This window comes from Bombyx mandarina, chromosome 12 (genome assembly GCF_030267445.1).
Source record: "Bombyx mandarina strain Sakado chromosome 12, ASM3026744v2".
NCBI lineage: Eukaryota > Metazoa > Arthropoda > Insecta > Lepidoptera > Bombycidae > Bombyx > Bombyx mandarina.
In genome coordinates, this window is record NC_143219.1 from 3,560,561 (window position 1) to 3,576,642 (window position 16,082).

General features: G+C 35.7%; 1 protein-coding gene across 12 annotated transcripts in view; it reads right to left on the minus strand.

Moving 5' to 3' along the window:
• The window catches only part of LOC114243149 (CUGBP Elav-like family member 1), a 454,265-nt gene that overhangs the window by 214,590 nt on the left and 223,593 nt on the right, over positions 1-16,082 (minus strand). For 6 of the 12 annotated variants that reach the window (XM_089732090.1, XM_089732088.1, XM_089732087.1 and 3 more), the window contains exon 2: positions 11,831-11,882. The exons of the other annotated variants lie outside the window; for them this stretch is intronic. The gene's annotated coding sequence lies outside the window, so the exon portion shown is untranslated. The remainder of the gene's footprint in view (positions 1-11,830; positions 11,883-16,082) is intronic. 12 annotated transcript variants of the gene reach the window in all.

Sequence of the window (16,082 nt, forward strand, 5' to 3'; positions counted from 1 at the left end):
CTTGACTTTTCTCGAAATTGAAATATTACCTCGCATGACAATATACAATGGAGGTAGCGTAGATTGATTCGCAATAAGCAGTTTATCATGAATTTCATTTAGTATCCTACTTGTTGTATTGTCTCGAAGTAACTCCTTAAAGTCAGCTTGCTTGAGAATTCTTGTGAGTCCGCAAGGGTAGGTATCACCACACTCCGGCGTATTTCTGCAGTGAAGATTTTTTTATTGCGTTGATGGCTAAACGAGCTCACAGCCCACCTGGTGTTAAGTAGTTACTGGAGCCCATAGGCATCTACAACGTAAATATCGCGACCCACCTTGAGATATGAATCTAAGGTTTCAGTATAGTTATAATACAATGCGTTTCGGTTTGAAGGGTGGGGTAGCCTTTCTAATTATACTAAGACCTTAGAACTTATATCTCAAGGTGGGTGGCCGACTTTATGTTGTATCCACTTAGCACCAAGTGGGCTGTTAGAACCTCCAGCCATCGATTTAAAAAAAAAATGAAAAAAAAAGAATTCGACCTCATGTACCAAAGTAAAACTGAAAGCCACATTCAGGTTACTATAGCTATGGGCTTCAATAGCCATTTAACACCAGGCAGATCGTGAGTTTGTTTAATTACTAGAACCATAAAAAAAACGTTAACGAAATTAATAAACTGAAAACGCGGAGATTTATTTTAGCATCACTTTTAAGGTAATTAGCTAAGCTAAGTTAAGGGGGCACTTAGGCAAACCCAAAGAACACAAAAGTGCGCGTTCATCACCCTCGGTCGGTGTTCCGCTGTTTCGCTGCAGAGAGTATTATCACTCAATCTGTCAATTAGAGCAGCGCTCTCCGCTGTACAAGTTAACGCTTCAAGGCATTTCGTTGCTTATTTCATGTTCAATACAGGCTGATTTCGCAACAACCAAACTCCAATACGGAAAATGCGTCTTTATCAAATCAACAATTTACAATGTTTTTAAAGTATGTACATAAATCGATTCGTACGTATAATAAATAATGCATTGCTAGGAATTACTTTTTTTTACTTTTATATCAATGCTGTACGACATTTTTTATTATATATTCACGTATAAATAATACCTAAATAATACCTAATATCTAAAAAATACCAAAGTTATATTATATTTTTTTCCTTCGAACATGTATGCGTGTGTATTTGTGAGTGCGTGTGCGTTATTTAAAAATAAATGAAAATTGTAATAAACATTCTGTAATGAAAAGCTATTTACAGCCGTGTGTGGTTTGATATTTGAAAAACGACGCTGAACAGAAAAAACCAACCTATATGCAGAATTTAGAGTATGAATGATAGATATAGAATGATTCTGAAAGTTTCAGTATTATTTAGTGTGAACTGCATATGTTTGTATTTATTTATTGCCCTCGGTGATTGGAGGAGCTTATGATCCACCTAGTTTAAGTCATACTCATTAAATATATTGAAATGATAATATAAGTATATAGTGATGAGTTTACAATTTTTATCTCTAATGAATAAAAATGTACATGAGAGAAATATTTTACAAAAAATGTATCACGTAGCAGTCATGTGTTCCAGCTTGAAGGGTGGGGCAGCCGTTGTAGCCATAGTGAGACCTTAGAACTCATATCTCAAGGTGGGTGGCGGCATTTACGTTGTCTATGGGTTCCGGTAACCACTTAACACCAGGTGGGCTGTGAGCTCGTCCACGCATCTATACAATAAAAATAAATTAAAAAAACACAAGTTAGTGTAATTTAAAAACTACACTACTAAATTTTTTTATCTGTTAAAAAAGGAATGCGTTGTTCAAAATCTACATAGCGTGAAACGAAACGCAAAATTACGTTTGATGTTAATAATTTTTTTTACATTATCTGTGCATTGCACTTTGGCGCCTTTTGTAGCTTTCTATATTCCCACAATACTGTTAATTGTCGAACTAAAAATACAATACTTCCACAAACCGACTTATTTATTTGTTGTTGTTAATTATTGGTCCCGAGTTTGGACATTTGTGTATAATTAATATCAAGATCAAAACCTTTAAAATACACATTGGTATTAAGTATAGATTTAACCAAACTGAAGCTATATTAATGTATAAACGAGATAAATATGAAAACTGTGTAAGTCACGACGTGTGTTGAAACTGTAGAGCGTGCCCTAATTGACACATTGAGTGAAATAGCACTTTACAGCACACGGCGAATAGTCAAGTCAATTGTAATGAACAAGTACTGTGACTTTGTTTGTTGGCACTGCGTTATATTCCTGTCTAAGTTTATCTATTTACTTTGCCCAATGAAATTCGACCATGATCACTGATACTTAAAGGTTTAAATTCGTTGTTTTTAAGACATTTTCTCTTTTCTTTGTTGAACAAAAAAGGGATTAGTTACAAAAAGTTTTTATTGGTAACAATAAAGCTCCTCATTGATAGCGACTAACGAGAAACAAAAAAAAAAGTCAGAAAATCGATTATCAAACAGAGAAGATTCATAGATTTGAGTTTATTTGCCATAGATAGAATTTAATTCGTCTAATGCTAAGTGGTTACTAAGTCTTTCACACATGGATGCTGCTGCACACATTAAGAGATAAGGTTCATACTTATAGCAAGAAAGAAGACTACATAAATAGGGAATGAGTCGCTCGCTCCAGGCGTTTCAATATTGCAATAATTGTTACATTATAATACTCATTGTAAAAAGGAATATTTGAAAAAAAAACCAATATTTAAAAAAAAAGAATAAAATCTAATTTATATGTACTTTCATTTAAGTTGAATAAATTTTTTTTGATTTTGATTTTGATTTTGAAAGCAAAAAAACTCGGCAAACTTTTTTACTGGTGGTAGGACCTCTTGTGAGTCTGCGCGGGTAGGTACCACCGCCCTGCCTATTTCTGCCGTGAAGCAGTAATGCGTTTCGGTTTGAAGGGTGGGGCAGCCGTTGTAACTATACTGAGATCTTAGAACTTATATCTCAAGGTGAGTGGCGTATTTACGTTGTAGATGTCCATGGGCTCCAGTAACCACTTAACACCACGTGGGCTGTGAGCTCGTCCACCCATCTAAGCAACAAAAAAAAAAAAAACCTTGTGAAAATCCGACGTTGAAGTGATTTTATTTTCGTGGTGTTCGAAATGAGAGAGAGAGAATCGTAATGTCTTTGGTTCCGGATGTTCGCTTCACAGCATTCCTAAAATTAACGTACAAATGGAAACTACAGGAGGCCCGAACAAAAGCATGTCGTAAGTACAGAAACGGTGTATATTTTTTTTCTGTGGACACGCGTTCACAGAAAGGGGCGAGAGTTTTATTTTCAATTCCGACAACAATACGATGTTTTCTCGAAAACTACCCACTTAAACATAATGCGGGCTATACCATTCCGGCAATACCGTGTTTTTATTCCCGCGTATAAAGTTGGCCCGTGTTACGAGAGTCGGCGGTTGATAAAACCCTAAACAAAAGAAAGATGGCCGTTCGTTCAACCGAAACGTGTTAATGTCTTGTAATTTGTGTAATATAAGGTCTTTGTTTAATTATGTTAGAATTGTTATTATTATGCTTTTGTAGCTGTTTCACTAAGGGCTTATCTTTATAATATGTGGCTTTGGGGTTTGGTGAATGTGCAAGCACAGCCGGTGATTCATTTAATAATATATCTAATAAGGTCTATAAGAACATTTTGCAAAAATATACTTTTTAACTTGGATTAGTACATAACTGACTTTTTATCATGACGTAAATGATATAAGCGAGCAATTATACAACAAGAGGAGATAATAAAAACGACAATAATTATTTTCATCCAACGGAACTAAAAATTCACTGTGGAACAAATCTGTCCTGAGCAAAAATGCAAGACATTTCTTTCATTCTCAATTACATATCAAACGGGGTTGAAACCGTCGATCATGTCTACGCTAGATAGATTTAATTCTCAAAAAAATTGAAAATACACAGAACCAAACTCTGACATTCAAATTATTCTTTCGTTCGGTAACATCCACGATCGAAACAATTTATTTTTTCGACACGCGATATCGCATGATCGGAATTCGACTTAACGGTAATCGCTTCGCTTATCTGTTTAATCCATACTTACCTCAAGTCACAAAGGGAAGTATTTTATTTAGAAATATTGTTTTGGGACACATGTGAGACTCCGATAGACATTACTCGTACACGAAAAACTCTTGTATTGAGTTAAGGGAACGAAAGAAAGCAATTCAAAGTCCCTTTTATGGCCTTAAAGGTGGTGCTTGGCTATCGCAAACGTGTAACGGGATTTATCGCGATACGTTTCATTAATTCAACGTGGTTCTAAGAACTAGAGGTCCCCTGGTAGTCGAAATTCGACTATAACTAATGGAAATTAAAAGTTTGTACACTATTATGATTCTATTGTCAAGGACTATTATACTTCTTTAATCACAGATTTCGTCAAGACTATATTTTAGACAAATATTAATAAAGAGAAAACAATATTTAATCTATTCTCGATTTGACAGACTATAACTGACAGACTGCAAAGAAAAGTTTGACAATAAACAAATAGTATGGATGCGTGTGTGTGTGTGTCAAATATATGGTAGTGTGTGTAATGTTTTCTTTATTGATTTAATGTATCTTTTATACATTATTTAAAAAATATATTAGCATTATGCACTCCTTCTCTATATTCTCTATAAGTGTGGGATATTTCATACACCTCCGTCCGCGCAATTTTCGTAAAAAGGGGTACAAAGTTTTTGCTTCACGTATTAATATATAGATTCTACGCTCTCTTTAGACAACCCATACCCTGGGCCAGGAAGGTCAAGTACCTGGGCGTTACCCTGGATGCATCGATGACATTCCGCCCACATACTTTATTTTCAACTTCAGTCATTTATTTATTGATTATGTAGTGTTTTGTTTTCATTACAATTTTGTCTTTTTCATCAATACGGACACGACAAAAATACGAATGATTATCGAATACGAGTTCCGTCGCGGTAGTAATGCCGCATATACGGCTCACAACACTAATGACGTGTACAGAGGAGAATACCAATTAATGCGCGACTATTCGTTTTTGGTTCGAACGCATGGAAATTTTGATCGCAGAAAATTAATCTCGTGGTCGACCGTAAGCGAAAGTCAACAACGACGATTTAAAAGTGATATTCTCAATCTATCGCTCAGTAGCTTTGGATATGGAAAACTTGTTGGCAGAGAAAAAGTGGCAGTATATAATGCCTTTGAAATTTTTGATGGCTCCTGTACTGTACTGAGTTATTCAAGAAGGACGTTGAAAAATTACTACGGCACTGGCAGTGCGATGATGCGTCTTGATTCCATTCAGTGCATATTTTTATTGACAGATTTTTTTTTATATTAATTTAATTTAACCTTCGATCAACAATAGTAACTTAACTTTCTATATATTGAACGTATATTTTGTATTTAAATACCTAATATTAGAATTCAGTTTGAATGACCTAAATGAGTAATCATTAATATTTATTTTTCGTTGAAAGAAATCGCTCTAAGATATCCATTTTTTATTTATTTAATTTTTTATCAAAGCGGTATTTGGAATTCAATCGAGATTGCAAACTTTTGGTTCAAGCAATGGCTTTGTAAACTTCTTAAAACCGCGTGGAATCATCAATTATCAGTCCACAATCGACTCAAAATAATAAACATCTGATAATATAATACAAATCAGGCAATTATCAGACTTACAATAGAATGCATAAGTTTCAATATCACAATCAGAGAATATTGTTTTTCCGTCGTCTCATTTACAAAAACAAAATGCCACTCTGTGTACACAAAAAAGAAAACAGAAAAAAACTAATGTAGCAAAGTAATATTTTCAATTTGAATGCAACATCGGCGAGAACGTGTGTCAGCTTAATGATGTAAGAAATATGAGAAAGCAGGGGGAACCGCTAGTTGTCTCGAATATAATACATATGTACTTCGTGGCACGATGCACTACTGTTTTTGGTGCAGAGTAAAAAACGTTACGTAATATAATTGAAATTAAAACAAAATAGATTGAAATAATTTGTAAATGTCACATGCATTGTGTTTGTTTAATGAGATAAACTTTTTCAAAAAATACAATTTGGTTTTACTGTAAGACATAATTATTTTTGTTAATAAAATAATTGTATTCTGTTCATCTGTAGAATTCATTTAGTACTTTATTATTGAATTGAAGCAGTGCAGACGCTCACCAAACTAGTAATAAGTGGTTATTATAGCCACTACGCTATTTAAGAAAGATGACACGAATATAAGTCAATAAATCGATGAAAGGATACCATACCAATAATAGCTTGTTCGACTGGTCATCAGGGAATTTAAGCACGCCACCAGGGCCGGGTACTACTACTATATTCTATAAACTCATATACAGAGATGAAATTATATTATATTTAATTTTCTTACTATCTTTCTCATTTTCAAATTCCTTTCTGCCCCCTCATCCCTAATTCTCCTGTAATTAACAATGAATACTCTGTGCTAATCTGACCACATAATGCTACAAAAATATCAATGATTACCGATGACAAAAATAAATTCATTCAAAGCACCGGAGTTCCCTAGCTGTAACTGTTTTTAATTGTGTTTAGGCTACAACAATTAGTAGTGATTCGACTACACAGTGTGGACATTTTATTCAAAACAACGGACTTGTCTAGCTGCAACCGTTTTCAACTGTGGCTAGGCTACAACAATTAGTAGTGATTCGACTACACAGTGTGGGATTTCGCGATCCTCGTACTCTCATTCCCGACGTCTCGAGGGTAAACATTACGGTTAGAACTTTTAGGGTTTCATTGGGTTATTCTATCTTGAACGTGTTAAGCCTTTCACTTGCAGCGAGGAATTAGTTTTTGATTTATTATTACGATAAAATTAAAACTAGTTTTACGGTTTAATTTTGGCTTTAATAATGAATTGAAGAAAAGAGCATCATGATTTTTATTTTAATAGAGTAATAGTAAATACTAGTATTTTATGCTAGTATAGAGTAAGTATATTATACTAGTATTTAATATTCTATACTTCACTAGTAATAAATTATCATGGTTTTAATTTTAATAGAGTATTAAATACTAGTATACTATACTAGTATAGAGTAAATATATTATACTAGTATTTAATATTCTATTCTTCACTAGTAATAAATCTATTGTTTTGCGTTATTTGCATGGAAATAAATATGACTATAATTTAAGTTCATAATATGTGAATATAAATCATTGAAAGACTCATCCAAACCTATTAAACTTTACGGAAACTAGCGTGCTCAAACGCATTGATAAATAATAGACAAATAATTAAGATTACTTTTACGATTTGATGTGACGTTTTTAATGTCATTATATATTATTTCCGAATTTTCGTATACTTTACAGTTTTTGTGGTCACGGACGAGTTGTTTTAAAACTGTAAAGTGTTCAAAACGTTTTAATGTCTTTGACTCGTGAAAAACGAAGAAAATGTTGTTAACGTTGAATTTGCGACCTGTCAATTTTTCAGGATACACGGGTATGTGACTCTGGTCTCCTCCACTGCGTGTACTATTAGGTAACATATCCTGAATGTGTAACAATTCTACTGTATTGTTGTTCTATTGTGTAACGGCTGTCAATTAACCTTCAATCTGGAATGTGTGAGTGTGTTAAACACATTAGAGATTCATCCTTAAAATAAATAATAGTTTAAAAAAACTAACAAAATACGCTTTTATAAAAAATCCAACTAAAAATAGAAAATAAATTTTAATAAATTTGAATTAAAAATAGAGTAAGAAAAAATGTTTTTTTGATAAAAAAAGCGTGGGGTGCTTTATGATATCATCAGAATAACCCTTGTACTCAAATTCATAAAATATTTTTAACTACTGATACCATGCATCCCACGCTTTTTTTACAATAAAATCAATTAAAATTTGTTTTCTATTTTTTTGTTGGATTTTCTATAAAAGCGTATTTTGTTAGTTTTTTCAAACTGTTCTTTATTTTTCATTTTTTAGTTGAATTTCAATTTTACATTTTTTTTTTTGTTTTTTAATTTTGGATTGTCATCGGTCCTTACTAAGTGTACCAAATTTCGAGTTAATCCGACATTTTGAAGGGGGTCAAAATCATGTTCAAAGATTCTGGTTACATACTAACATACATACGTCTGAAGCTAATAAAAGCGTATTAAAAATAGCAAGATTAACAAAATCTTTTACAACTGCATCAATTATTACGTAACGTGAAAAGAAAACAATATGTTGCGAGCAGTAAATCAGGTGAGTCCGCCCTCAAAGCCAACCCTTATAAGGGCCACAGTAAAGTGTGCGAACGAATTACAGTAATTATGTTGGTTGGCCCACCGGGTATAATTTGTTGGTTTTCGGACCCTCGTGAAATGTGACGCCCGCGGTGCCGCCGCGCTCTCCGGGAACTCCGAAAACGGGTCCTAGTCGTAATTGGAAATGCAAAATTTATTATTCGACTAATAATTTGGAAAATGTAATCCAATAATTTGTGTCAAAGCGTGAGAAATTTGTTACATGTAAACGATCTATGTATATCACCACATAGTGTAAAACAAAGTCGCTTTCTCTGTCCCTATGTCCCTATGTGTGCTTAAATCTTTAAAACTACGCAACGGATTTTGATACGGTTTTTTTAATAGATAGAGTGATTGAAGAGGAAGGTTTATCTATATATTAATACGTGAAGCAAAAACTTTGTATCCCTTTTTACGAAAATTGCGCGGACGGGGGAGTATGAAATTTTCCACACTTTTAGAGAATTTAGAGAAGAAGTGCACAATGCTAATATTTTTTTTAAATAATGCGTAAAAGATACATTAAATCAATAAAGAAAACATTACACACACTACCATGTATTTGACACACACACGCATGCATATTATTTATTTATTGTCAAACTTTTGTTTGTTGTTGTTTTAAATATTGTTGGTCTTTATTAATATTTTTCTATAGTGTAGTCTTGGCGTTGAAAATACAATCATAATAGTGTACAAACTTACAATTCCAATTACTTATAGTCGAATTTCGACTATTGCGGGAACTCTAGTATGTATAATAACATCCATATCCCAATATAGTGGAGAAGTCAATAATAAATAACAGTTTCCGAAGCGAAGCGAGGGCGGGTTGCTAGTCAAATATAAACATACATAATATATCGAGGGGTGAAAAGATATTTGATGAAAGGGACATTTTTGCAATTTTACAGGAGAGTCATTTTTACTATAACGGATAAGACGTCCGGTGCATTCGTATCTGCAAGCAACGGTGTTCGAATACCGGAGGGGACTATCAATTTTTCTAATGAAATACGTACTTAACAAATGTTCAAGATTGACTTCCTCGGTGAAGGAATAACATCGTGTAATAAAAATCAAACCGGAATCCATTTACGGATACCCGGTCGAGGGGGGTAAGGGACCGGGTTATGTCGGACTCCGGCGCCTCCTGAGAGGAAGAAGGGGAGAAGAGAAGGGCCGAGGTCCTTCACCTCCCCCAATTTCTCACAGGAGACTACGCCTTGAAAAAGGCGCGCGAAGCACTCCCCGCAGAACGACTACCGACTAAACCCCATCGAGCCCCACCACTCCGACTCCACGAAACCCACGGTACCGCACAGTGCGCGCCGAAGGCTCGCCGTCGCCGGTACCCATCCTGTTAATAGGACGGCACTCCATCCCCGGGAAAATCCCGCAGGACGTCGTCTCGGAGACACACCGTGAGCGGTGCACAGGAGCCACCTTGCGCCGCCTCACCACCGGACCAACAGCCGAGTACCGGGCACCCCCGCACCCGGCACCCGACAGCCCCTACGGGAGATGAACGGGAGCTTCGCGCCCGTGCCGCCCACTCCGCCTTCTTCGCTGAGAAGCCGAAGAGGGATCCCACTCCCTTTCACGCTCCTCAGCCTCACGGAACGCCATGACCAGGTCGCAAAACCTGATCATGGCCTCCCAAGAATTCTGGTCCTCTAGCATGCGGGCGATGACAGCCCGCAAGGAGAGGTCTCTCCCCAGCACCGCGATGAGGTCTCGCCGCGAGCGCTCCCAACGCGGGCACGCTTCGAGTGCGAATAAAAATCAAACCTGCAAAATTATAATTTGCTTAAATACTGGTGGTAAGACCTCTTGTGAGTCCGCACGGGTAGGTACCACCACCCCGCTTATTTCTGCCGTGAACCAGTTATGCGTTTCGGTTTGAAGGGTGGGGCAGCCATTGTAACTATACTTGAGACCTTAAAATTTATATCTCAAGGTGGGTGGCACATTTACGTTGTTAATGTCTATAGGCTCCAGAAACCACTGAACACTAGGTGGGCTGTGAGCTCGTCAACCCATCTAAGCAATAAATAAAAAAAATTAAAGTATAAAAATTTGGAAAAAAACATAGCAAAAAATTTCTTCAGCTATTTGAATAGGGTACACTTAACAGAACTTCAAATTATAAATACCCAAGAAATATATGAATAAATGAGAAAGCGCGAAATAGAAAGAGATAATTTTTCGCGAAGGTAATAAATTGATTTTGGTAATTCTTTGAACATAATAATATCCCATGTGGCTCTAATTTCTTGTTCTTGCTAGTGTACTCAACCACCTAGTATGTTCTAATTCCTCTGATAGTACGTGACCCGAAGAATTCAAAGTACTCAATGTTTGGCTGCCATTAATCTCTATTGTTAATAATACGGGTCACAATTCCGTTTAAATATTTATATCTGGTGTGATATTGGATTCTCTAAAAAACACCATATTCATTTAGTAAATACATTATGAAAAGAGTTCTTTTAATATCATCACGACTAAACTAATGGAGCAAGGCGGACACAATAGAGAATATTGTTATAGAATGTTACGACAAAGGCCAAGTTAAAACATTCAATATACAAACTTCGCCACAATAACAAGAGAGATAAAGCCATAGCATAGAGTTGAGTCATAAATACGAAGTTAACTGCGAACAGCATCGCTTAAGCTATTGCATGGTCAAGTTTTAATGGTCGAGCGTTCGGATAACAACATTCACCTCGATCGTATTTAATGGCCATTACAAAACTAATTTATCCCTGTAATGAGACTAAATTAGTTCGCGTTTTACATGCAACGTAATAGATTTAAATAAACAAAAAAATATTATGCGAATTAAAATTTATTATAACCTCTAGTTTACTGGTGGTAGAACCCTCTAGTGAGTCCGCGCGGGTAGGTACCACCACCCCGCCTATTTCTGCCGTGAAATGCGTTTCGGTTTGAAGGGTGGGGCAGCCGTTGTAACTATACTTGAGACCTTAGAACATATATCTCAAAGTGGGTGGCGCATTTACGTTGTAGAAGTCTATGGGCTCCAGTAACCACTTAACACCAGGTGGGCTGTGAGCTCATCCACCCTATCTAAGCAATAAAAAAAAAGAATGGAAAATTCAAGCCCTGTTTCATTTGTTTTTCTAACAGGTGCATCATTCCGCAGTCATTTTTGCTGGGAAACATTTCCGCAATACCTAGTTTTAAAAATATTTTCAACAAAAAAACATAAAGTAACAAAAAAACCAGAAAGCTTTGATAACACTAATAGTAGCCGAATTAGATATTATGACAATGCAAAAAAAAAAAACAGTACACTGCGAAAACATATTATAGATATGAGTAAAATAATTCTTCGAAAAATAAGACAGCCACTTCCATTTGTGACTGCGTATTTCGTTCATTTTCAAAGAATAATAAGAAAAAAAAAACAAATTCTCTAATCAGGGAACATGGAATTTCACTTTGCATACTTATCGGTGATTGTTGAATTTATGTTAGAGTTTCACGAGAAATGCAATGCACCTGAAACAAAAGAAAAACGGTTTTGTTAGCTAAATAGCATTAAAAGAGTCAAGTTTATTTTTTTCTAATTAAGCTAAGTTGGTATTCGAGCACGCAGCTGAAAATCACACGTCGCCAACATAATTGCCATGTCAAGAAGTTGATAAAGGTCAAAACCATAATAATATGTGTGACTTAATGGTTAATTATTTTTATTACGATTTATGTACCTTTTTTACTGGTGGTAGGACCTCTTGTGAGTCCGCGCGGGTAGGTACCACCGCCCTACCTATTTCTGCCGTGAAGCAGTAATGCGTTTCGGTCTGAAGGGTAGGTCAGCCGTTGTAACTGTACTGAGACCTTAGAACTTATATCTCAAGTTGGGTGGCGCATTTACGTTGAAGATGTCTATGGGCTCCAGTAACTATTTAACACCAGGTGGGCTGTGAGATCGTCCACCCATCTAAGCAATAAAAAAAAATGTATTTTGATAATTTAGCGGATTTAGTGCCTAAGGCATTTTCAAACTGTCAAACAAAGGTTATGCAGACAAAGTCACTAGGAGACTGCTTTTTTTTAAAAATCATTCGTTGAACTTTAAGCTCGGATACACATACGCGGTTAAAAAATCGGTTGTCTGTAAAGTCGGTTTACTGACGATAGTTGAACGTGACAACGTCATAAGAAAATACGCCTCAGAGCGAGATAACGCCGCATGAGTCATGTTTTTTCGTGCGTGCAGCCGTCTCCATCGAATTATAAGACGTTGTCACGTCAAAATGTTCCTATTTAATGTTCACACGTTGAACGCCATAACGAACACCATGTGTCCACGGCATACTGCCCCCAAATCCGCACCAATATATCAAGAATCGTCCAAAAGCCGTGTTTTTTCGCAAGTATTGTCAAGAAATAACTTAAAAATAATGGGCGACTTACGGAAACAGTGACTACTCATTATTTTCAGAGAGATGTCAAAGGGCAGTCACAATGTGTCCGTCGTGCATCCGATTTATTAGCAGTCTCAGAGTCCTCGCCGGGGCCCACTGAGCTACTACGTGAGAAATTGAATTACAGATAGTGTCTGTGTGTGTGTGCTGAATTTATTGGCAGAAATAGTCATTGAAATTTTGTATATTTTAGCTAATTAAGACACAACGAATTCGAAGGCGTCAATGTGTTCATTTTGGCTCGTATGCTTTTCATAGTAACATGTATTTGAGTTTTTTCTTCAATCGTTCTTTGATGAAAACATTTTTTTCTAGGCTCTCTTCATCATATTGATTATAATTAATAAAGATAATTGACCTAAAACAAAAAGAAAGCGAAAAAAAATGCTTATAAATAAATATATCAATTATCAATTGCTGCAAAAGCTACAATTGCTTAAAAATAAATAAATAAACATATCAAAATCTTTAATTGAACCACGTAACTAGCGAGATATTAAACGCCCCTGTGTTGTCGTCATTAAGTCAGCAGGTCACGCGTTAATGAATAAATAATGAATAATTAATGATAAATCGTCGTGTTGATTCCAAATGCCGGGTTTAATTTTCATTTGATTGTTATCCCTTGCATAATTGTGTTGCTAATATTTTGGTTCCGTGTGGAACGAGATGTTTATTTTAGCGACGATTGATGTTGTCGTATATGACGTATTGACGAATAATAAAAATGAAAACTATTTGGGAAAGAGTTTTTCCTTTTTCTCACGATTTTAAAAAAAAATTGAAGCTATGTTTTGAATAACTTCGAATCAAGAGGGCCATTCATTGGCGTTCGTTGACATCGTCTATAATGTTTTATTTTTACGCGCTTTATATTAGCTTCACTTGCATGTATGTTTGTATGTTTGTAACTGACGTCCTTTAGACGCGGTTTTGATCCACTTTAAACGGCCAGATTTCATTCAAATTTTGTAGATTTATCGATGACCGATGGAAATTCAATATTAAAAAAAAATTAAAAAAAGAATTGAAAAACATGAAGTTCAACTAAAAATGAAATATAAATAATAGTTTACGAAAACTAAAATACACGATTTATATAAAATTCAACTAAAAAATAGAAAATAAATTTAAATTGAAAATAGTGTATTTTTTTTTATTTTATTGTAAAAAAAGCGTGTTTTTTATTTTTTTTTAATTTTTTTTTATGATGACTATTCTGCAGTGACCCTATGAACTCACAGTCCACACGGAGTTAGGTAGTTAGTACTTATATTGCCATTGTACGTAGACGCTAACCTAATGCTAAGTAGTCATCGTGGCATACTGCATTATTGCTTCGGGAGAGATATAGGGTGATTCGAATCCACGCGGACTCACAACGCGCTTTACTGCCATTACTTGACAGAGAGAAGAGCGCTGAGAAATTTGAAGAATACATTTTTTAAATGGCGTTGTTTTCATGCCAGTCCCATACCCCTCCTGGAACTGAATCTTTTTTTTATTGCTTAGATGAGTGGACGAGCTCACAGCCCACCTGTTGTTAGGTGGTTACTGGAGCCCATAGACATCTACGACGTAAATGCGCCACCCACCTTGAGATATAAGTTCTAAGGTCTCAAGTATAGTTATAATGGCTGCCCTACCCTTCAAACCGAAACGCATTACTGTTTCACGGCAGAAATAGGCAAGGCGGTGGTACCTACCCGTCCGGACTCACAAGAGGTCCTGCCACCAGTCTGGAACGAAAGAGGCAACTGCGTAGAACCGAAAGTGGTTGTGTAAAGTCGAATGCCAAAGATCGTTTTGCATACTCCAAACTGGTCTATTTTTAGTTTTATATAACTTAAGGAAAAGCTTTTATTTTTCCATTGTGTTAAATGTATTATTATTTTTTTGCTCATAAAATATGTTTTGTATATGTCTGATAACAGCGGAAAATAGTGTTAGGGAAAATATCGTAATTTTAGATTCATAATCCTTAAGAATGAATTATTTTAGTTCTTGAGTTGATTCTTGAGTTCATACAATGAGATCAGATGTACCACGATATTCTTAGGAATTACTTACGCATTCATCATTTATTGCATTAAATCGCACATGAAATTCAACTTAATTGCAAATTTTTTAAGGTCGACTTTCACTTAAAATTAACCACCCTTTCAACAAAATGCACTGCATTTATCTACACATTTCTCAAGAGTTTCTCTTTTATTATATTACTAGCTGACCCGGCAGGCTTCGTAGTGCCTCAATCGATAAATAAAAGACATAAACTTTTGTATAAAATAAACTTAAAACAAACAAAAGGAATCCGTCCGACGGAGGACACATTAAAGGAAAAACAAAATTGTTATTTTTATTTAATTCCGAACATTTTCATATTTATTTACCTTTTAAACCTTCCCTGGACTTCTACAAATCATTCAAGATTAAAATTAGCCAAATCGGTCCAGCCGTTCTCGAGTTTTAGCGAGACTAACGAAAAGCAATTCATTTTTATATATATGACGGCGTTAACGATATTTATGTTATATAGCACGTGCAATAGGAGTGACTCACACAAACAAGGTGCGCCGGCCGTGTCGTTCCACTCGTAAACAACAGCTGCAACAGAAGTGACTCATAAGCCAGCTGCGCCGGCTAGTATAAAAAGGCGGAACGTGCCTTGAAATGAACATTCGTTCGACTGCGTTTGCCCGGTGCACTTACTATATCGTTGTTCCATTGTGTGATTCAGTGACTGTTGTACGTACTGGTTAAAGTTGGACAAGTGTTAAAGTGAATTGTTAAGATAACATATTGTTGATTAAATCAGGAATCAAAAAGTGACATCGTTTTACTTGGTGTTCAACAAGATAATATCTACCCTCAAGCGAACATCAGAAGTGAGATCAGGACTCTACTCTCACTGGCGTGACGTGTTTGAACATGTTCGAAGTACAGCAAAAAAAACATGATGCAGATCAGAATACTAGTAGTGGTACGCCACAAGAGCGTGAATGCAGCATACGTAAGTCGTGTAATAACGTCTCTGTTACCTCGATGGAAGATCTGAGCCACGAAAAAATCGTCACATCTTACGTTCTGGCTCATGTTGCCCAGTTTGACTGTCGACTTCATCACATGGCATTTACTAACGGAAATACAACACGTAACAAGCTATTGCAAGAAATTAAGGCAAGTGCAAATCTCAAGTGAAACTTCGATCGCAATAATGGATCTGTCATGACGAGTGGGTAGTTCCGACACGAATCGTTTTTAAGCCAAT